This window comes from Dreissena polymorpha, chromosome 2, assembly GCF_020536995.1.
Source record: "Dreissena polymorpha isolate Duluth1 chromosome 2, UMN_Dpol_1.0, whole genome shotgun sequence".
Classification (NCBI taxonomy): domain Eukaryota; kingdom Metazoa; phylum Mollusca; class Bivalvia; order Myida; family Dreissenidae; genus Dreissena; species Dreissena polymorpha.
The window spans coordinates 38,956,135-38,980,765 of record NC_068356.1 but is presented as its reverse complement, the minus strand read 5'-3'; the positions used below and the strand labels follow the sequence as shown (position 1 = coordinate 38,980,765).

The 24,631-nt window shown below is 31.5% G+C and overlaps 1 protein-coding gene across 2 annotated transcripts in view; it reads right to left on the bottom strand.

Moving 5' to 3' along the window:
* LOC127866665 (uncharacterized) overlaps positions 1–24,631 on the bottom strand; it is a 164,845-nt gene that overhangs the window by 64,652 nt on the left and 75,562 nt on the right. The window contains exon 1 of one of the 2 annotated variants that reach the window (XM_052407391.1): positions 572–829. The exons of the other annotated variant lie outside the window; for it this stretch is intronic. The gene's annotated coding sequence lies outside the window, so the exon portion shown is untranslated. Of the gene's footprint in view, positions 1–571; positions 830–24,631 lie in introns of those variants that run through there. 2 annotated transcript variants of the gene reach the window in all.

Genomic DNA, 24,631 nt, shown 5'->3' with positions numbered 1-24,631 from the left:
TTTCATTAGCCTTTTTTTCCACATGAAAAGTCCACTGATTAGGGAAATACTATTTGATACAACTCCTTATAATCATTCAAATTAAAAGAACAAAATCATATCATACTCTGTTAAATGTAATTGAATTAAAATTTTAGTTAAAATACGCATTAGACACTTCTTTCTAAAAAAAAAAAAAAAAAATTTTATTTTGTTGGAAATAGGGTATTTTTTGCCCCATTTTGGGAAAAAAATATACTTTTTGGGATTGGGAACATAGCCGAATTACGGCTATTAAATCGGGCCAAGAAAACCCTGGTTGCCAGCCATGAAGAAACAAGTTATTTATCAAATAGAGTACATATAAATATGTTTCACTATTTTCAATATTATATTTGAGTCAAATTGACGTGTCAAAAATTAAGAGGTTCGAAAGATGGTTCGTCCATGAAAATTATCAGTATGATATATATTTTTTACGCATGTATGGATGTTTTGTATTGATCACGATGAGCTGTTAAATGCTCAAGTGAATACAAATATTTGTTCTGATCTGTTCTGATAATTAATCGCTCAAAACTACATAACTTACCAGTTTGAGAAGAAATGATTAGGACACTAGCTTCATTCCAATACTATGGCCAACCGGCCGTCCATACTTTAGATTAACTGTACACTTCGATTACAAATTAGTGGTGGTTCGACGCGTACAATGGATGAACTAATTCGTCATATTGTCATTGAAAATTATCCTTTCACAATTATAGTCATCTTAGTAAAATAACTTCCTTAGTTATGACAATTTTATATGTTTATAAGGTCAATGCACTTTCGTTTTCACAAGCGGAAGCGATGAAAGAATGTTATGAAGGCTACAACACACTAAACATAAATTATCAAAGCTGAATTGCCAAGGGTTAAGAGCGGACTTAATCACCTTATTTAGAACTATACATTTCTGTCAATGTAAGGGATTTCTATCTTTTATTATAAAAGTCAAACGCTTTTGTAAAATATATTTGTGAAATGTTAGCGAAACAATCCTGGGCTGGTTTTAGGTCGGAGACATACGAACATCCACTCATAATATTCCGGCCCGTTACTACTAACATGCCACTAACGCATATTATGTACATCTGTCCCGCGATATTGTGTGCATTATTTCTCAAGGCATCATACTGTGGAAGGGACTTTTCACCACCTGTTTCTATCGACACAAAATATTTACTTTCTTTCACAATTCGATTTTATAAACACATATATATTTTCAACTGTATTAATTATTACGACAAGTTGCTGTCAACTATTGATCTATCATCATTATATTGTTTTGCTGTTAAACATAAGTCGTTTCATTTTATAATGTGCGCGCGACTACCTTTTAAGATTGTGAAAATAGCAATTCGGTTTTACTGAATTAATCGAGCCAGGTTTGCGTTTGGACAATTTATTATCTGTATGTGTTTTATTGCTTATTACAACTTAATTTATATTGAACTAATTGAATAAGTTAACAAACTTGATTAAAAATATATATTAACGATTAAAACAAGTACACACATTTGTATACTTAATTAATGTCTAAGGTTTCTCCAGTTTTTTTAAATCGATGTTAAATGACACATACAATGCTTTTGTATGGAGCACTGGTGTTTTATACTTTTTATTGATTTTGGATAGTTAAATGACAGTAATTAATTGACGATTATTGCAAAATGTCAAATGCTTCAGTTTATTATTGTCTATTTTTTGCAATTACTAGTAGGCAAATATGGCATTTCAACAATAGTATTTACAAATAGATTCGGACAAAAGCAAAATAGAAAAATACGTTTTTCTTTATTTGGTATTTGAAAGTTTCATTTTAGAAAAAAAGTCGCATTTGACACAAAGCGTATAAGTTATCGTTAATCCTTACAAGACGCGCGACTTGTCTGCTCTATTGTAGACGAAGACATAAAATGCATACTTATATTGTGCACATAGTTCAGAGCAATTAATTGTTAAAAGGGTTCCTTACAAGGCACATCCTTATACGCTAGATAAAGCAAAGATTCTTCTGGATACACCTTACATTTGTCAATAATTCTACCACTTTACTACGCTTCAAATATTGACATCAACGCTTGTAAAACATAGTTAGAACGAAGTTACATCGCAATCAAGCCTTAATGCTAAAATTCATATTAACCAATGAACAGCATTCAGTGGTCTCAGCAAATCAATACTTGTTTATAATATTACATATTAAAATATGCATGCTACATTAAACAATTTATTTTTTCAAAACCATATTATGTTTATTTCTATTATATAAACCATATGTGTCACGAACCATTTTTGTCGATTATGTTTGTTTTCATCGTCTACCGTCACGTCATGACTATGGATTGACATCGCTCAGATTGAAATGGTACGACACCATAACTAATATTTTAATACGGTTCGATGTGTTTAATGATCGTACACATCTTCGATATTGTTATATTTTCAGCCTTCAGAAGCTGGTAGCGGTATTGTTATTTTAATTATTTTCAGAAACCTTGTTTAAGACCTTTCTTTTACTTAGATTCTCATACATTCTCTGTATTTAAAAAGTAAACTTGTATGTTTATCAATTGAGAGTTCTGCAGGTTATGCGGAATTTGTACAGACCATTATCTGACAAGCTGCCTTTCACTCTTTTATGTATGTTTAATTGGCAATGTGTATTAATATAACTACAATATTGGTAGTTTCGCCAAATTTTGGTGTTTTGTACTGTTTAGGCAATCGGTCACTTGCCTTAAATAAAGGACCAACTAATTGTATATAATAAGAATTCAATACTGCTCCAGCAGCTGGAGTTTCACTTCTTTATATCGGTTCTGATAAAAGATAAAAGCCAATCGCCTCTTAATATATATGTTTTCTTTAACTTTTCTTAAAGTATTATCATATAAAAAGGTACTGCAGTAGATGTATTATGTTTCAAAATATAACACTTGGCCAGCCAGGCAGACCTGAGTTCAACAACTATTGTGTTTGTTTTACCGGTGAACAAAAATAAAACAAATAAAAACTATTCATGAAATGATAGCTGATATATAGATACTAAAAGTACGTTTTGCACCATATCATCCTAGTAAATCAAATTATATTTAGCAAAAAAACCTATTTAAACTGACATATTAAAAATTCTTTCTAATTGACGTGTTACATACATTTGGTCCTGGCAGCTAAAACATACGCACGTACTTGGGCATCTCACCTCTGATGTACAGCAGCGCATCATACGGGCTATTGTTGGAAAACATTGACGCCGATAATAACAATGCTAACAAGGCAAAATTCATAAATGTGGTCAAAACCATTGTACAAGACAACCAGAAAGAATATAGCAAGAGAAAATAGGTTTAAAGCTTAATGAGGTTTGTCTAAAAGCGAAAAATGTAGTTTCTAAGATTTTTTCTAATTATATGTAGTTTAATTTTGTGTTTTTTTTTATTTTATACAAATTTCAAATGAAAAGTGTGTCTTCCTGATGGCATTTCCTTAAATAAAGCCTTTGCATCTGAAAATCGTCACGAGATCAAAAGAATAATCCCAAAGGGACTTATCCACTACGTCATATCATCTTGAGCAAAATTGTGTTTTCAATCAAAACGACATCCGCAACATATCGCATTTTAGGAAAACTACATTGTGAAGTAATGCTATTTATAGAAATAGACTATAAGTTCAGTTAAATAATTTGTTTCTATCACGTTCACATATCGTCGAAAGTGTGATTGATGTCATGCGACATTAAATTTATATCCACCTTGAACAACAGAAATACATGGGGACAGCGTTTGTTAATTGAATATCCATGACACCATTAGAGATGTCCAGACATGGTTACTTTGAAAACTGTATAAGTACTAACCGGTTTGATAGGTAGCCTATTAAAATTAAAGAATTGACCACAAATCTAAATTAGTTTTAGAATTGTTACTTAGTCTAAAGATATTTTCCACTTATCTTGTATTCGTGTTTTTCGATACGATGACCCTTATTTTTTTGCTTAAACAATAAGTTTAATTGTAAACAAAGAAGAAAAAAAAGCAAAGAAGATGATAACCTATAAGTTTTAATAATGAACATATCGCATGTGTTGTGAGGTGACCTCTAATGATGATCGGGGCCTGTCATTGAGAGCTCACGTCTAATGGAGAAGCGAGTGAGTTAATCGGATTGTGTAACTGTACATGTTTACATTAAAAAACAAACGGAGAAGATAGTACAACCAAGCACGTGATGTTTCAAAACGTGGACACTAAAGCTTAACACAAAATATGCAAACCTCATTACCTTTCGTGTAAAATGGCATGGCAATTATCCACGAGATGAAGCCTATTTATATGCGGTGGTTATCTGTAATAACAACTTAACAAGAAATAGTCGAAATTGTTTAGAAAACGTTAAATTCATATGTAAACTTGAAGAAGATATAATGTCAATGATTTATTTGAAATTGATCTTACATTCAAATATAAATACGTCAAGTACATATAAATAACCGAATTGATTAAATGTTAATATTACACATAAAAAATGGTAAGTCAATATAATTATCTGCTCTACTTAAAACTTGTGAGACTAAATCTTGTGATCGCTATATTCAAAATTACTAAAAAACACACTTAGTCTAAACAATAAACTATCGGTTTTATTTGATTATTTTTTTTTTCATTTTCAACTCATAAATTATACTAGTGAAGGGAATTTCGTTTGAAAGTTTGTTCGCCGTAACATCATATTATAATTTTGATTTATTTTCTACGTCGCTTTCTTGTCAAATGAAAGAGATTTATCAGTCGATATTGTTTAAAATGTATAATACATAGTTAACGAATCATTATACCCTTATAAATGAGTTTATTTTTTGTTGCGTTACTTTGCATTTACTTTTCTTTCAATGAAACCGCATGACAAATTTTAACTAGAAAAAAATACAAAATCAAGAACGAAGTGTATAAAACTTATACCTTAATATATGTATGCATGCATAAATATTGATTTGATCATTATGAATTATTGTTCTAGAAGAATTGATATAACATGAGTGGCTTTGTGTATAAAATATACACTTATAGTTAAACATAATTATTAATAAACAAAAATACTATTTGATAAATTAGTTGTTATTCAAATCGTTTCTGTCTTTGACACACTTTTTTCACTGTCATTTGTGCGACATTCCAAATAGGTGTATGTTCAGACTGACACGGCAAGTGATTCGAGACATCAATAATGACACGTCTCGCAAAGAAGGTTTCAATCTCGGTACAATGATTCCAATGATCATCGCAGTATTATCACAGCACTTTCTACGGAAAGCACGAGAGATTGACGAACCGTTTTCGAAATAATTTTATGACCTTTAGACGACAACATGCTTAATACAAGGCAACAACTGCAACATGTAATATCATGTACCCTATTTCGAAAATATAATTCGTAATATATGTATTCTTCTTAAACGAAATCAATTTTCATATAGACGGCTATTTTTAACTTACGTTGTTTAGCAGTACAAAACTAATCATTTATGTGCTATCCTAAAACAATTTCTTGCCACTGCTTATAACATGTTCAATATTTGGTTACATAACGAGTGTTAAAATAATAGTCGAAGTTTCGAACACATATATACATTAGTTTTTAAATAAGCTAACTAACAGTCCTGACACATGAACATATCCGTAAATTAATTCATAATAATCAAATCGAAATCAAAAAAATAATAAAGTGTGTGTAAAGCTTTTCCTCGATATCTTGGAATATGCGTTCGTAATAATATAAGTTTTATTATTCGCTCTTGAATCGCAAAGCCTGCGATGAAAACGTTTGCTTATAGAGGGCCCGGGTTTGGATCCAGAGTAAAGCAACATTTTTTTCAATTTGATTAGAGACTTTCTTTATAGCTGCGTACATAACGTTAGCTAACGATCACTCAAATGAGTGAAATTAAGTGATAATAAACGAATACTGCATATTGATGATTTCTTTGTTTGTGTTAATATTACACTTTTGTAGATAATGTTTGAACACTTTCATTGTAGTTTGTGTCTATTTGTATAATTGGATTTGTATTGTACTGATGCACTTTACCATACTATGTATGTAATTCCAATAAAAACTTGAAAAAATTGATGATACGTAATGAGCATGATGTGATTAGCATTTTGGAAAGATATTGGCTGCTTTGTGCCTTGTTTAAGTACTCTCGATATCATTACAACTTGAACGTACAACCGAAGATTCATAAAAAATGAAGAGGTACACTTTTTAACATATTAGAAATAGATGAAAGAAAATATATTATTCGGCTGGAAAACAAACTTTTTGGGATGTGCAATAATCCACTACACCCGCGACAGCTGTACGATAACGTTTACTTGTAATCAAATGATATTGCATAAACATGATTCCGAACTTTTTCGACAAGTGAACTAATAATTTTCACTCTGAATGATTTACTTCTATACTAAAACGGCCGATACTATTTTCAGAGAAATAGCTGGCGACTGCGAACGTTGTTTCCTCTGGGCAATACGACCATCTCAACACAAATGAATCTGAAAAAATCAATTTGCGAAATTCGTTTATGACAATTAGATCAACTAATCGAATCAAACCATCACCCTTACAAATTCTTATATTTCAGTTTAGCTGTTGATATTTACTTCGGTTAAGCCACCTGCAATTTAATCAACAAAGGTGGCATAGATATGTACATGAATTGAAGTCGAAACGTACATATATTGAATAAAACAATCGTAAAAGTTAACAACTTGGAGCAATTCTATTGTTATACATTCAGCAACCGTTACATAAAGGTGTTCGGTAAGCGACATTTCCTTTTATAGACACATGGCGCCACATAACACTAAAGATAAAAACAACGTGCAGAAAAAAGGAAACAACAGATATTTGAATGTGTTATGCGTACAAACACACTCCTCTGATAACACTGCCTTTCGAGTTAATGTACGGAATATTAAAAAGCATATTGTAAACATCAATTAATGTTATCTCGGAGCCAATAAGCTCAGAGTTGTAATGCTATTTGCTTGTTCACCAGTGATTGCAGTGATTAATAGCATGTTAGCTGCTGCAGACAAACTATGAAAACAACACTCGTCATTTTTAATGTGTGAAAGCAGAATTCGTACAGACGGATGTTTTTGTGCATTAGGAAATTCAGATCAAATAATTAAGTCACTTACACTTGTAACACAGACCTGACCAAAATATATTGACCATTACCCATAAAATATTTCATTTGAATGTTGTTCTACTTTATCCATACATTTTATATCTTAAACAGTTTTCCATAGCATGGTCATGTCTTATTAAGTATTTATAATTTATATAACTGTTCACATTTACAGTGTGTGCTTATATTATTTGGCAATTCGTTTGTGTTATGTCATTTCTATTTCGTGTTTTATTTGACAATTATAATGTAATGAGATGTGAACCTATAAAATAAAGCCATCTATTTTAATATTCATTTTTTTCTTTTTCTCGTTTAATATTTTAGTGGGAAAGATTTTAAAATGCTGAAATCATTAAGAAACAAATGTATTCAAAGCCAAAAACTATTGTTGGCTATCTTGCCGCTCTAAGGATTCAAACTTACGCCGCATACAATGGCCTAGTTTAAGGTGTGTTGCGGCAGTTTATTTAACAGAGGATATATTTATAGCAACACCGATGATGCTATTATAACAACTTAATAATTTTGTTATCAGTATCATCAGAAATTATTAAATTGTCAGTGGTTCGAGCTAGGTGGGGTTAACTTTTTTTAAAACTTTTTTTCTTTATTTAATTTCATTCTTGTTTTATACTGGCGCTTTTTAGTCCTGTTGTTTACATTTATCAAGTTAAAGCATTTAATCACACATGCCGAAATCTGTGAACAATTACATGCAAGTTATTAATGATTAAGGTCGAGTTTGATACTGTATGGTATTATGTTCGTGATTAAATATTGTTTTTTATTAATTTCTTTTGGTAAGCTGTTGTGATCCCAGTTAAGATTGTTAACAAGTTCTAATGTTTATGCATAGTTATAACAATCTATGTACCGGTACTTGGGTTTTGCCTAATTGCTGTATTTTATGAAATTTGACGTAGACGGTAGGGGTAGTTAAAACAAAAAATCTCGTTAAAAGTGCGGTGACCCAATTTTTTTATTTGTGTTTTACGATGACAATACGTAGATGAACATATTTTAGAAGTTTCGCAGAATTCTATTAGACAGAAAAAATTAAATTCCATTTATGTGGTTGCAAAAGTAAAAAATTAAATTGAACTTGTACTCCATTTAATTGGAAGTGTGTGGTTTAATTAAATGGTATATGATGTATCTTAACTTATATAATATCTACATGTTGCCAATTTCATAGGTTGTTTATAACTTTTACGCAATTAGAGATTTTTCAGTTTTATTGAAAAAGTACATGTTATATAATGGTGAATAAGATCAAAACAAGGTCGGTGACCCTATGTTTTTATTTCATTTTTCATATAGTATTTGTATATATATCTTAAATATAAATTTTGGACAAAATCTATTAGATGGAAAAAAAATCAGCAAAACTGCCGCAACACCCCTTAATGCGGAGTTTACTACACTTCAGTTATCGTTGGTATGCATGCGTATAGCGTAACAAAAGGAACATTTAAATCATACAGATTTTACATCTACTATTAATTATTTTGCCCTTTTTTTATAAAAAAAAAACGAGACATATTTATGAAGCAGGCATTTGATCAATGTTTGTTGTAAATGTAATCTTATTTTGGAAAATATTATGCCGTAATAATCGTCAATATGCCCATTTGAACTGGGGTCACTGCCTTGGAACGGTCTATACCAAAAAATTGTGCAATACAACAACACGGGCAGACCATGATTAAAGACTTGTGTGTGTATACAACTGGAGTTTATTAAAACACAATGATCGCAATATTTTATTTATTATAGTACACGAACTATTATATTTTTCTTTTCACGCCCTTACTAAAATGACGACGGTTTTCACGTTGTATGTGACAGATTCAGAAAAGAAGCAGATCAAATGCTATGTCCTTGTGGAAATACGTTATGTAACCAATTTCAGCGCATTGAGTTTGTAAGATGGCAATTAGTATTCCGGAGATGTCCTTGTGAAAGTGCTGACATTCAATCTTGATTTAATGTTTCCGGATGGAAGGTGAACACAAAGATGCAGCGTATTTTTTGATACCTTAAAATTAAATACATTAATTTTTCTTATCGATACTTTTATGAAAGGGAAATCAAGTACTTTTTTCTAAAGAAAAACAACAACTCAACTTTATTTGCGACATTCATTAATTATTAATTTCCACATAGACTGACTTAGTTTTATGTTTGCATAGTGAATTTTTATTAACATCATTTTAGACACACAAGTATGAGAATATTTCTTGGGTAAAAACCATTTCATTATAACCGATTTAGTACAAACCATCGATATTCATTGTGATAATGTACTGTAGAGAAATATGCAAAATGAATCATGGCCTACACTGTTAATAGTTAATAAGCTCATGAATGATTTTAGATAAATCTCTTTACACAAAGTCACTTGTGTATTATTGTTAACTACTCAAGAATCCAATCTACATATAAACGATGTTTTTACAAATGTAAATGAATACGATGACTGTGTCGTCTCTTAAGAATTATGTCCATTAAAGCAACATACAAGAATTCTTTGTATATGATATGTTGGCGTAGCGTGAATGGCCCGCGTTAAAATGGATCTTATGTCATATGTAGCCTGCGTAGCTCTACACCAAACCTTCGTATTTACGCACTCTGGTTAGGAGCTACCATGTCCGCTATAAAGTAACGCAAGACTTCGTGGTCTCATCGGCGGACATGGAAGTTCGGGACCAGACCATGCAACTGCAATCGTTGCTCTGAAGTTACGCTGACCGAATCTGACATAAGACCCATTTTCACACGACTTGAGTCAAATGTAATTTGATATTTTTCTTTGAAGAGAGCGCTGCGGTTTACACTGCATAGTAATATGTGGGATTTCACGACATTTAAAGACGTGTCGATCATTCATACGCATTATTCCAATTGATTGGGATATTTAATGCACTTACACACACACAGAAACGGCTTGGATTTGATAAAACAACATTGCCTGCCTGGGTTATTTCTTATACGTTTATATGCTAAAGCATAAACATAATTTAATAATTCAGGATTAAGGTTACGGCCCGCACAACAACCTACTCTAATTCATTTGTGCCTCCAACCATTACGGAATGGAACAAACTTCCTCTAGATACTAGAAATGCTGATTCTCTTTCGTCTTTTAAGCTTCTTCTAAATATAAATGTTACGAAACCGAATGTATTATATTATAATGGTGAAAGGCGCCAACAAATGCTTCAATCAATACTCAAAACTAAGTGAAGTTCATTTAATCAGCATGTATTTACGTGCAATATTACACTCTCACCTTTGTGCACTTGTGATGCATCGAATCAGTTACTCATTATAATTATCTTAGAATGTCAACGATTTCCTATTCAGAAGAATTGCTACTTATACCTCTCCATCCATACAAACTGTATTATTTGGTGATGACATATCTGATTATTGTTAAGATACTTTGGTTTTTATTGCGCTGCAATACATTAACAAAATATATGTTGTCATCTGTTGTCCTTAAAGAATATCGTAAGCTACTCTTTTGTCAATCTCTACAGACGCTGCTATTTTAATATGTCCACCTTTACTAGATGGGAACAATATCTTTGTAATGGGAGAATGGGGGTGATTATTGATAGAACCTATTCTAATGATCATCCTTTTGAGAAAATTGTTTTTATTTATTTGAAAACACATAGTGCGAAGTTTTCACAGTATTGAAATTTAGTTACGAATCACATGTCAAAGCTTGATAACTTGTTCATCAATAAAACATACTGCATTTATTCCGCAAATTATCAAGTAGACGCAAACACATACTTTTGTATGACTTCCTCTTTCATCTTGCTTATGACCAGTCATCCATCGACCCTTGATAAAGCACCCATTTAACGCATTATAATACGAAATACATGTATACAAATGATAAAGAAATTGATATGTTCGAATACCACTCTGATTGCTCAATGTTCGCCTACGAGTGAGGCATCTATTCGATCTTATATGATTAAGACATGACCGTGTTCGAAATCTTTTAGGTATTAACACATTCGCATACGATTCCGGGATGTACATAGAGAATAATAGGTTGGTGACGTGGATGGAGAATGGTTATCTGGCAAGTCGGAGGAATTTATCGGCTCACCCGATAAGATCCTCCGACGAGCCAGATAACCATTCTCCATCTACGTCACCAACCTATTATTCTATTTATCCTGTCACATTAACAACATTCGTTGAAATGTTTCTAAAATATCTAGTTTTCGAGTATTTTGTGTTTAAACATTTACTATGGTAAACATCACGCGCGAAAAAAACATTGTGACGTCACGTCAGGCAAAGCGCTTAGGCTAGCTTCCATCTTGTTAAAACACACAGAAATCGAGTTACTCGTAATTAATTCAATACACAAAGACGAAATTATGCTGTTTAAAGAATAACGTTTTTACATGTATTTGGTATTTTATTTATATAAAAAAGTATATTTTATTAATAGAACATAGTAAATGCATGCGCATGCGCGGATAGCAACTGACGGATATTCGAGGTCACGTGGTCATCAAGCCTAATATCTTTTGGGATATTAGGTTACCTGGTTATCGGGCTTATTTAAAGGCATGTGACAGGATAAATGTTAGTATCCGCTTTAGAAATATATACGGTCGTGTACGTGTAACGGATTTATGCATAGGCATTTTGTTATAAGATTCAAACATGAACCTGTTAGTATACGATTTAGAAATCTATATGGTCGCATACGATTTAGACATCTTTATGTAATTATGAAATTCAACATTTTACCTCAAAAATTATTATTATACATGTGTGTGTATGGGTGCGTACGCGCGTGTGTCTGTATGTTAACTTATAAACAATAATGCTTTACTTCGTTAATTTCAATTATTTAAATGATGTAACATTTTGCGATCGAATCACTTTTTATTACGCAGACAATGTAGCGACGTTCTAATTGCAAATGAAGCTGAGACCTAGCAATTTACAGAAGATTTATCTGTCCCTATTTCAATAACTGCGATCACATAATTTATACGGCAATAACACGGATACCTTACTAGATAATACGCAACTGGCAATTTGATCGACTTAATATAGTTCCAAAGAATGTAAGTCAGTTGTTGATTTATCATCAATTTCATTACAAATGCATTATTATGGTGTAACAAGGAACCATAAGTATCCCTTAATTGTTCCTTACATAAACAATCTTCTTCTTTACGTGTATAAACTTATAGACCTCAACTGTTGCTTATAGATTATTTTCCAAATATTACAGCGGGACGATACAAAATATTACCGATTTTTCTACGATCGTAATTTATCTATCTATCTATATGAACGTAAACGATCACTCAAATGAGTGAAATTAAGTGATATAAATACGCAAATACTGCATATTGATGATTTCTTTTTTTGTGTTAATATTACCCATTTGTACATAATGTTTGAAAACGTTCACTGTAGTTTGTGTCTATTTGTATTATTGGATTTGTATTGTACTGATGCACTTTTACCATGCTATGTATGTAATGCCAATAAAAACTTGAAAAACTTGATGAAACGTAATGAACTTGATGTGATTTGCATTTGGAAAGTTATTGGCTGCTTTGTGCCTTGTTTAATTACTCTCGATATCATAACAACTCGAACGTACAACCGAAAATTCATAAACAAAGACTCTTATGAAGAGGTACACTTTTTTAGCATATTAGAAATAGATGAAAGAAAATATATTATTCATCTGGAAAACAAACTTTTAGGGGTGTGCAATAATCCACTACACCCGCGACAGCTGTACGATTAAATTTACTTATAATCAAATGATGTTGCGTAAAAATGAGTCCGAACTTTTTAAACAAGTGAACTAATAATTTTCACTTCGAATGATTTACTTCTTTAGTAAAACAGCCGATACTATTTTTCAGAGAAATAGTTATGGAGAGTAAGTTGGTTCCTTTTTCCTAGTTCTTTATTCCTTATTCGAATAAGGAATAAGGAACAGTTCCTTATTCCTTATTCACGATTTCTTAATCGAATAAGGAATAAGTAACAGTTCCTTATTCCTTATTCACGCTTAACATATTTGACTAAGCTTTTTAAGAAAAATAATGCAATCAATTCTTAATTAAATCAAAACTAAATAACAAGAATACATTTAATTTGTGTATAACGATACATATTCATGTTTCTTCTTAGCGTTTTAACAGGATTTCTTGTATAACCCGAGCCGGCATTATCTACTTCGAATTCTAGCTTCAAATCAACCAAACCTTAAGCCTGTATACTTATTTAACGTTTATGTGATATAAAAATGCAATCTAGTACATTTCCTAATATTTGTTTTCATTTAAACTCCATTTCCTTTTTCGCGGCCGAATACGGAAAAGGGAACCAGTTCCTTATTCCTTATTCGTTCCTTATAAGGAGCCTGCATTTTCTTACTTAAACATCAATGACATTGATAAAAATTGTTCAACATATACATGAACATCATTATATACATGTATATACATAGGTTGGATATTTAAAATACATATATCAATACATTTCTACTAAGTTTTAAGTAATGATAAACCAGTTCCTTTTTCAGTTTGAATAAGGAATAAGGAACTGCTTCCCTATTCCTTATTGAAATCGAATAAGGAACTGGAATGTTCTTACTATAAATGATAAATCAAAATCGAATAAGGAACGGCATTTTCTTACTAAACAAAAACATAAATAGGAATCAAAGAGATCAATAAATCAATGAACATCACTGTAAATATAGGTTGGGTATTACACATATTTATTGAGGTACATTTCTACTTATTTTAGTTTACTTATAACCCAGTTCCTTATTCGATTTCAATGAGGAATAAGGAACTGATTCCTTATTCCTTATTCAAATCGAATAAGGAACTGCCATTTTCTTGCCAAAAAAGATAAATTAAAGTGAACCAAAGAGCTCAATACATCAATGAAAATCATTATTAATGTAGATTGGGCATCAAAAATATGTATTATAGTACATGTCTTCTTTTTTTCATTTAATTTTAGCCTAGTACCGTACATGTCTACTTTTTTTATTTAATTATAGCCTAGTTCCTTATTCGGTTTGAATAAGGAATAAGGAACTGATTCCTTATTCCTTATTCAAATCGAATAAGGAACTGGCGATTTCTTAATTAAAAATAAGTGAAAATGAATCACTGAGATCAATAAATCATGAAAACCACTGTTAATGTCGGTTGGGTATAACAAAATAGCTATTGAAGTACATTTCTACTTAGTTTCATTTAATTATAACCCAGTTCCTTATTCGATACTCAGCTATCGGATAGTCTTGGCCAAAGGTAAGGTCCAGATAAAACGTCAAAAAATGTATCAGAGATATAAATTTAAAAAAACCTCACATTTAACATAGCCAATAATTACGAATATAAAGCTGCGCTATTATAGAATGATCCGAATTAAAGTATCCGAAATTATGGCCTCTGAATAAGGAATTAGTAATAAGTTAGTTCCTTATTCGGAAGCCCGTATTTCGGACAATCACTTTCAGATATTTTATTTTTTAGATGTGTGTGTGTGTGTGTTATTTAAGCTTGATTATGTTATATGGGTGTATTCTGTCACATTTCTATTGTATATTCTATTTGACGAAATACGCTGAAAACAAATATTATTAAGACGATATTAAGGAAATGGCATTGTTCTACTCAAACATAAATTAAAATTAACCAAAGAATACCAAATGTCAATGAAATGATGGTACATGTAAAAAAATATTTATTGAAATACATTGCTGCTTAGTTTTATTTAATGAGAATCCAGTTCCTTATTCGGTTTGAAATAGGAATAAGGAACTGGCTCCTTATTCCTTATTCAAATCAAATAAGGAACTGGCGATTTCTTAATAAAAAAAATAAATGAAAATGAACCAAAGAGACCAATAAATCAATGGCAATCATTGTTTTTTACGTTGTGTATCCAAAACATTAACTGCAGTACATTTCTACTTTTTATTTATTTAATTATAACCCAGTTCCTTATTCGATTTCAATAAGGAATAAGGAACTGGTTCCTTATTCCTAATTCAAATCGAATAAGGAACTGCCATTTTCTTACAAAAAACAACAACAATAAATCAATAAAAATCATTGTAAATGTAGGTTGGGTATCGCACATATGTATTCTTGTACATTTCTACCTAGTTTTTATGTGTAATGATGACCAGTTTTTTTTTTTCGCGGGTGAAAAATGACAAAGTAACCAGCTGCACTAACTCGGAAAAATAGGACTGGTAACCACCGATACCAGCGCCATTTTGTCGCGTCCCACGATCTTTTATTGTGTGCCATTATTGAAGGTCGCCGGATGTACGGATGCATCCAAGATCGGGAAGACGCGTTTTCGGAGATATAAAATGCATTTTAATATATAAACACTCAATAAAAGCTTGTATACGCATTTGTTTTTTTTATGGAAAAACAAAATACGTAGGCATCTCGATGAAACTTTCCATACTACTAGAGGCACCTGGCCGCTGCTTCCGGTGCATTATCGCCTGTATGTTGACGTCAGAGACGTCGAAAAGACGACAACGATGTACGAAATATTGGCATTCGGTACGAATACAGAGCGCAACTGTGACGCTAAGATCTGCGAGGGACTGTTTACCATCGAGGCCATCGCCGTTTTGTAGATCCCACGGCCGTTTTGCAGATCCCACGGCCATTAATCGTGTGACGAGGTTGAAAGTCGCCGGATGTATCGTTGGTCTGCATGAGCGAGAAAACGCGTATTCGCACTAAAACAAATCTACTAAGAAAACACTAGTACAGCTAGTATTCGCGCAGGTGTTTGAATATTAAATAAAATAAAATATTCAGGCCTCTCAATTAAACTTAACAGTCGACTAGTGCTTCCGGTGCAGTCTTGCTTTAATGGTGACGTGTTGAAATCTCTTTAAATCCTTAATCATATCCCTTCGTAACCGTTAACGTATGAGAACGGAATGAGCTATCTAAAACATGCATAGTAATGAGATATCGTATAGTCTTGGCCCAAGGTAAGGGTCAGATAGAACTTAAAGAACTGTTTCAGAGATATAAATAAAAATCTTACATTAAACATAGACAATAATAACGAATATAAAGGATGCGGTATGCGAGAATGATCCGAATGTAAATATCCGAAAGTAAAGCCTCCGAATAAGGAATTGAGTAATAAGTTAGTTCCTTATTCGGAAGCCTGTATTTCAGACGATCACTTTCGGATTTTTTATTTTTTAGATGTTGTGTGTGTTATTTAAGCTTGATTATGTTATATGGATGGATTCTGTCACATTTCTATTGTATATTATATTTGACGATACACGCTGAAAACAATTATTATGAAGACTGTAATAAAGAAATGGAATTGTCTTACTCAAACATAAATTGAAATTAACCAAAGAATACTAAATGTGATTAAAAAAAACATGGTATATGTAGGTTCGAAAATAAAAATATTTATTGCAATATATTGCCACTGAGTTTTATTTAATAAAAACCCAGTTCCTTATTCGGTTTGAATAAGGAATAAGGAACTGGTTCCTTGTTCCTTATTCAAATCGAATAAGGAACTGGCATTTTCTTATTAAACAACTTAATTCAAATGACCCAAAGAAACTAATAAATCAATGAAAAGTATTTAAATGTAGGTTGGGTATCAAAAACTGTAATTGCAGTACATCTGTTCTTCGTTTTTTTATAATGATATCCCAGTTCCTTATTCGGTTTGAATAGGGAATAAGAAACTGGTCCCTTATTCCTTATTCAAATCGAATAAGGAACTAGCATTTCCTTGCTTATTGAATCAATTAAAACGAACCAAAGAGACCAATTTATCAATGAAAATCATTGTTTATATAGGTTGGGTATCAAAATATGTAAGGCATTACATTTCTTCTTCGGTTTTTGTTAAATGATAACCCAGATCTTTTTTTGCTACCGAATAAGGAAAAAGTAACCAGTTGGACTTACATCGCAAAAATAGGACTGGTTATCAAAAAGACCAGCGCCATTCTTTTGGTTCTCGCGACCTTTAATCGTGCGCTAATGTTTAATGTCACCGGATATACCGCTGGCATCCAAGATTGAGATAACGCGTTTTCAGTGATAGTTAGTCTATTTAAAGGGGCCTTTTCACAGATTTTGGCATTTTTTAACTTATTCATTAAATGCTTTATATTGATAAATGTAAACATTGGATCGTAAAAGCTCCAGTAAAAAATCAAGAATAAAATTTAAAAAAGGAAAAGAACATTGCCCGGAGCAGGTTTCGAACCAGTGACCCCTGGAGTCCTGCCAGAGTCCTGAAGTAAAAACGCTTTAGCCTACTGAGCTATTCCGCCAAGTACACATACTTGTCGTATTTTATACCTTATATAAGCAATCTTCGTAGTTTCACAAAATTTAACGACAAAAACAGAACTCTCCAAATTATTCAATCGTTTCGCGTTGCAACGCTTTATAATTTTTAGGTTTTAAAATCGTCAAAAGATGCATATAATGGCTATATTAGACCATGGTAAATGTTCAGTATTACTGTTTCCTCACAAATATCATAACCAAAACGAAAATTTGCGAATCTGAAACAACTTTTTTCAATTTTGTCAATTTACCAAAGCGTGAAAAGATCCCTTTAAAAAGAAACACTCAATAACAGCTTGAGTACGCTTTTTTTTTTAAATTGAAAAACAAAATACAGAGGCATCTCGACGAAACTAAACAGACATCTAAAGTCACCTGGGCCGCTGCTTCCGGTGCAGTCCCGCTTTTATGGTGACGTCAGTGACGTCGCACAGACGACAACGCTGTACAACCTATTGGCATTCGGTTCAAATACAGAGCGCAATTATGACGCTTAAAACGGCGAAGGACTATTAACCATCGAGACAATCGCCGTTTTTTTAGGAACCCTGGTCAATAATCGTGTGCCAAGTTTGAAGGTCCTCGTATGTACCGTTGGTCTGCATGAGCGAGAAAACGTGTATTCGCACTCAAACAAATCTCTGAAGAAAAAACACTTGTACAGCTAGTTTGCGCGCAGGTTATTGAATAATAAATAAAATGTTGAGGCATCTCGATGGAACTTTCCAGTCTACAAGAGACCGATGCTTCTGGTGCAGTCTTGCTTTTATGGTGACGTGTTGAAATCTCTTAACATCCTTAATCATATCCCTTCGTAACCGTTAACGTATGAGAACGGAATGAGATATCTAAAACATGCTTAGAAAAGAGATTTCGTGTAGTCTTGGCCAAAGGTAAGGGTCAGACAAAACTTAAAGAACTGTATCAGAGATATAAATAAAAAATCTTACATTTAACATAGCCAATAATAACGAAAATAAAACTGCGCTATGCGAGAATGATCCGAATGTAACTATCCGAAAGTATAGCGTCTGAATAAGGAATTGAGTAATAAGTTAGTTCCTTATTCGGAAGAGCGATTTCGGATAATCACTTTCGGGTATTTTATATTATAGATGCTGTGTGTTTTATTTAAACTTGATTATGTTATATGGATGTAATCTGTCACATTTCTATTGTTTATTCTTTTTGACGATACACGCTGAAAACATGTATTATGAACACGATAATTAGGAAATAGAATTGTCTTACTCAAAGATAAATTAAAATTAACCAAAGAATACTAAATGTCAATGAAAATCATGGTATATGTAGGTTCGAAATTAAACATATTTATTGCAATACATCGTTACTGAGTTTTATTTAATGAAAACCCAGTTTCTTATTCGGTTTGAATAAGGAATAAGGAACTGGTTCCTTGTTTCTTTTTCAAATCGAATAAGGAACTGGCATTTTCTTATTAAACAACTTAATTTAAATGAACCAAAGAAACCAATAAATCAATGAAAAGCATTTTACATTTAGGTTGGGTATCAAAAACTTGAATTGCAGAACATCTGTACTTAGTTTTATATAATGATATCCCAGTTCCTTATTCGGTTTGAATAGGGAATAAGGAACTGGTTCCTTATTCCTTATTCAAATCGAATAAGGAACTGGCATTTCCTTGCTAAACAAACCAATTAAAATGAACCAAAGAGACCAATTAATCAATGAAAATCATTGTAAATATAGGTCGCGTATCAAAATATGTATTGCAGAACATTTCTTCTTCGGTTTTTGTTAAATGATAAGCCAGTTCCTTTTTTTGCTTCCGAGTAAGGAAAAGTAACCAGTTGGACTAACATCAGAAAAATAGGACTGGTTATCAAATAGACGAGCGCCATTTTTTTTTGGTTCTCGCAACCTTTATTTTCCGCGCCAATGTTTAAGGTCACCGGATATACCGTTGGCTTCAAGATCGAGATAACGCGTTTTCAGTGATAGAAAATCTATTTAATTAGAAAAACACTCAATAAGAGCTTGAGAACGCATTTGTCTTTAAATTGAATAAAAAAACAGAGGCATTCCTACGAAACTTTCCAGACTACAAGAGGAATCTGGGCCGCTCCTTCCGGTGCAGACATTTTTTATGGTGACGTCAGTGATGTCGCACTGACGACAACGCTGTTCGCAATTTTCGCATTCTGTTTGAATACAGAGCGCAACTGTTAAGCTAAAAACGGCGAAGGACTCTCAACCATTGAGACTATCGCCGTTCTTTAGATACCACGGTCAATAATCGTGTGCCGAGGTTGAAGGTCGCCGTATTTACCGTTGGTTTGCACGAGCGAGAAAACGCGTATTCGCATTTAAACAAATCTATGAAGAAAAAACACTATAACAGCAAGTTTGCGCGCAGGTGTTTGAATGTTAAATAAAATAAAATGTTGAGGCATCTCGATTGAACTTTCCAGTCTACTAGAGACACCTGGACCGCTGCTTCCGGTGCAGTCTTGCGTGTATGGTGACGTGTTGAAATCTCTTTGCATCCTTAATAATATCCCTTCGTATTCGTTTACGTATGAGAACGGAATGGGATGTCTAAAACATGCTTTGTAATGAGATACCGTATAGTCTTGGCAAAAGGAAGGGGTCACATAAAACTTCAAGAACTGTATCAGAGATAGAATAAAAAATCTTACAATAAACATAGCCAATAATAACGAACATAAAGCTGCGCTCTGCAAGAATGATCCGAATGTAATTATCCGAAGTTAGAGCATCTGAATAAGGAATTGAGTAATAAGTTAGTTCCTTATTCGGAAGCCTATATTCCGAACGGTCACTTTCGGATATTTATTTTTTTAGATGCTGTGTGTGTAATTTAAGCTTGCTTATGTAATATGGATGTATTCTGTCACATTTCTATTTTATATTCTATTTGACGATACTTAAAACAAGTATTATGAAGACGATAATAAGGAAATGGCATCGTCTTTCTCAAACATAAATTAAAATAAACCAAAGAATACTAAATGTCAAAGAAAATCAAGGTATAAAGATGAAGGTTGGAAATAAAAAAATATATATTTATTGCAATTCATTGCTACTGAGTTTTATTTAATGATAGCCTAGTTCATTATTCAGTTTGAATAATGAATAAGGAAATGGCTCCTTTTTCCTTATTCAAATCGAATAATAAAGGAAGTGGCATTTTTTAAATAAAAAATACAAATAAAATGAACCAAAGAAGCCAATAAATCAATGAAAAGCATTTAAAATGTAGGTTAGGTATCAAAATCATTAATTGCAGTACATTTCTACTAAGTTTAATTTAATGATAACCCATTTGCTTACTCGGTTCGAATACAGAGTGCAACTGTTACGCTATTGTTTGGTTAATTTTAATTTATGTTTGAGTAAGACAATGCCATTTCCTTATTATCGTCTTAATAATATTTGTTGTCAGCGTATTTCGTAAAATAAAATAAACAAAGAAATGTGACAGAATATATCTATATAACATAATCAAGCTTAAATAACACACACATCTAAAAAATAAAATATCCGAAAGTGATTGTCCGAAAAACAGGCTCCGGAATAAGGAACTAACTTATTTCTAATTCCTTATTCAGAGGCCATAATTTCGGATACTTTAATCGCATCATTCTAGCATCTGGACCTTACCTTTGGCCAAGACTATCCGATAGATGAGTATCAGACATGTTTTCATCATGTTGAAATCGAATAAGGAACTGGATAATAATTAAATAAAACTTAGTAGAAATGTACTTCAATAACTATTTTGTTATACCCAACCGACATTAACAGTGGTGTTCATGATTTATTGATCTCAGTGATTCATTTTCACTTATTTTTTATTAAGAAATCGCCAGTTCCTTATTCGATTTGAATACGGAATAAGGAATCAGTTCCTTATTCCTTATTCAAACCGAATAAGGAACAAGGATAAAATTAAATAAAAATAGTAGACATGTACTACAATACATATTTTTGATGCCCAATCTACATTTATAATGATTTTCATTGATGTACTGGTCTCTTTGGTTCACTTTAATTTATCTTTTTGGCAAGAAAATGGCAGTTCCTTATTCGATTTGAATAAGGAATAAGGAACCAGTTCCTTTTTCCTTATTGAAATCGAATAAGGAACTGGGTTATAATTATAAAAAAATTAATAGAAAAGTACCTCAATAAATATTTGTTATACCCAACCTATATTTACAGTGATTTTCATTGACTTATTGATCTCTTTAATTCCTATTTATGTTTTTGTTAGTAAGAAAATGCCGTTCCTTATTCGTTTTTGATTTGTTATTTATAGTAAGTACATTCCAGTTCCTTATTCGATTTCAATAAGGAATAAGGAACCAGTTCCTTATTCCTTATTCAAACTGAATAAGGAACTGGTTTATCATTACTTAAAACTTAGTAGAAATGTATTGCAATGCGTATTTTAAATATCCAACCTATGTAAACACATGTATATAATGATATTCGTTTTTATGTTGAACAATTTTGATCATTTTCATAGATGTTTAAGTAAGAAAATGCCGTTCCTTATTCGATTTTGATTTATTATTTATAGTAAGTACATTCCAGTTCCTTATTCGATTTCAATAAGGAATAAGGAACCAGCTCCTTATTCCTTATTCAAACTGAATAAGGAACTGGTTTATCATTACTTAAAACTTAGTAGAAATGTATTGCAATGCGTATTTTAAATATCCAACCTATGTATACACATGTATATAATGATATTCATTTTTATGTTGAACAATTTTGATCATTTTCATTGATGTTTAAGTAAGAAAATGCCGTTCCTTATTCGATTTTGATTTATTATTTATAGTAAGTACATTCCAGTTCCTTATTCGATTTCAATAAGGAATAAGGAACCAGTTCCTTATTCCTTATTCAAACTGAATAAGGAACTGGTTTATCATTACTTAAAACTTAGTAGAAATGTATTCCAATGTGTATTTTAAATATCCAACCTATGTATACACATGTATATAATGATATTCATTTTTATGTTGAACAATTTTGATCATTTTCATTGATGTTTAAGTAAGAAAATGCCGTTCCTTATTCGATTTTGATTTATTATTTATAGTAAGTACATTCCAGTTCCTTATTCGATTTCAATAAGGAATAAGGAACCAGTTCCTTATTCCTTATTCAAACTGAATAAGGAACTGGTTTATCATTACTTAAAACTTAGTAGAAATGTATTGCAATGCGTATTTTAAATATCCAACCTATGTATACACATGTATATAATGATATTCATTTATATGTTGAACAATTTTGATCATTTTCATTGATGTTTAAGTAAGAAAATGCCGTTCCTTATTCGATTTTGATTTATTATTTATAGTAAGTACATTCCAGTTCCTTATTCGATTTCAATAAGGAATAAGGAACCAGTTCCTTATTTCTTATTCAAACTGAATAAGGAACTGGTTTATCATTACTTAAAACTTAGTAGAAATGTATTGCAATGCGTATTTTAAATATCCAACCTATGTATACACATGTATATAATGATATTCATTTATATGTTGAACAATTTTGATCATTTTCATTGATGTTTAAGTAAGAAAATGCCGTTCCTTATTCGATTTTGATTTATTATTTATAGTAAGTACATACCAGTTCCTTATTCGATTTCAATAATGAATAAGGAACCAGTTCCTTATTTCTTATTCAAACTGAATAAGGAACGGGTTTATCATTACTTAAAACTTAGTAGAAATGTATTGCAATGCGTATTTTAAATATCCAACCTATGTATACACATGTATATAATGATATTCATTTATATGTTGAACAATTTTGATCATTTTCATTGATGTTTAAGTAAGAAAATGCCGTTCCTTATTCGATTTTGATTTATTATTTATAGTAAGTACATTCCAGTTCCTTATTCGATTTCAATAAGGAATAAGGAACCAGTTCCTTATTCCTTATTCAAACTGAATAAGGAACTGGTTTATCATTACTTAAAACTTAGTAGAAATGTATTGCAATGTGTATTTTAAATATCCAACCTATGTATACACATGTATATAATGATATTCATTTTTATGTTGAACAATTTTGATCATTTTCATTGATGTTTAAGTAAGAAAATGCCGTTCCTTATTCGATTTTGATTTATTATTTATAGTAAGTACATTCCAGTTCCTTATTCGATTTCAATAAGGAATAAGGAACCAGTTCCTTATTCCTTATTCAAACTGAATAAGGAACTGGTTTATCATTACTTAAAACTTAGTAGAAATGTATTGCAATGCGTATTTTAAATATCCAACCTATGTATACACATGTATATAATGATATTCATTTATATGTTGAACAATTTTGATCATTTTCATTGATGTTTAAGTAAGAAAATGCCGTTCCTTATTCGATTTTGAATTATTATTTATAGTAAGTACATTCCAGTTCCTTATTCGATTTCAATAAGGAATAAGGAACCAGTTCCTTATTTCTTATTCAAACTGAATAAGGAACTGGTTTATCATTACTTAAAACTTAGTAGAAATGTATTGCAATGCGTATTTTAAATATCCAACCTATGTATACACATGTATATAATGATATTCATTTATATGTTGAACAATTTTGATCATTTTCATTGATGTTTAAGTAAGAAAATGCCGTTCCTTATTCGATTTTGATTTATTATTTATAGTAAGTACATACCAGTTCCTTATTCGATTTCAATAATGAATAAGGAAACAGTTCCTTATTTCTTATTCAAACTGAATAAGGAACTGGTTTATCATTACTTAAAACTTAGTAGAAATGTATTGCAATGCGTATTTTAAATATCCAACCTATGTATACACATGTATATAATGATATTCATTTATATGTTGAACAATTTTGATCATTTTCATTGATGTTTAAGTAAGAAAATGCCGTTCCTTATTCGATTTTGATTTATTATTTATAGTAAGTACATTCCAGTTCCTTATTCGATTTCAATAAG